The sequence below is a fragment of the Arachis ipaensis genome, chromosome B05 (assembly GCF_000816755.2).
Source record: "Arachis ipaensis cultivar K30076 chromosome B05, Araip1.1, whole genome shotgun sequence".
Lineage (NCBI taxonomy): Eukaryota > Viridiplantae > Streptophyta > Magnoliopsida > Fabales > Fabaceae > Arachis > Arachis ipaensis.
The window spans coordinates 142,355,646-142,356,507 of NC_029789.2; positions in this window are offsets into that span (position 1 = coordinate 142,355,646).

The window sequence follows — 862 nt, forward strand, 5'->3', positions numbered from 1 at the left end:
AAATTATATACTTATATATATTAATATTATGTATTTATTTTAAAGTAATTAATAAATATAAAATAAAACAACTTTTAGTTAGTTTTGGTTGATTTTTCATTGTCTCGCTAATATTACTGTGTTATTATATATGGCTGTGGGAGAAGGAACTAATTTTATGAGAAGCTAATATTGTTGGCTTCTTAGCATTACTAATTATTCTATCGAAAATTCTAATATTTCTCTACTAAACTAGACACATGAAAATTGTATTGATGGTTTCGAATCCTTGTTACTTTATTTTTTTTTTCTTAACTTGTTTTCAGTTTGTTAGTTGCCTTATGTATGGTGTAGAATATAGAGGGTAATGATCCAAGAGAAAATAAGTACAGTCACACCATGACCCCTGAAGAAAATTATTGTAATATTCTTGAATTCAAAAATGCTTGACATAACAATTTGTTGCTTGATATTAATTTGATGCCTATATTTGAGAAAATTTAAAGGATCAGTAGAATTTATTATTTTTAGTTAATATTTTTAATCATCAATCTAAATTTTTTAATACAGAAATCAAACACTTTTAACAACTTATACTTTTAAACATTGTTAGCTAATTATTGTTAGTAAAAAATAATAAATTTTACTTCCTCTCTAATGTTCTTCTATATTTGCATTTGGATGATATATTTTTTTTTAAAACCAAACATGGGAATATTGTTAATTCTCTTGGCAATATCATTTCTAGAATTCGTATTTCCAGTAATAATATTTTTAAGAACAAAAATTAATTTTTTAATCACACACTATACATTTTAATAAAAATTATTTTAATTTTTTTTTAAATTTTGTGAAAAAGAAAACTTAAAATATATAGAGAAAA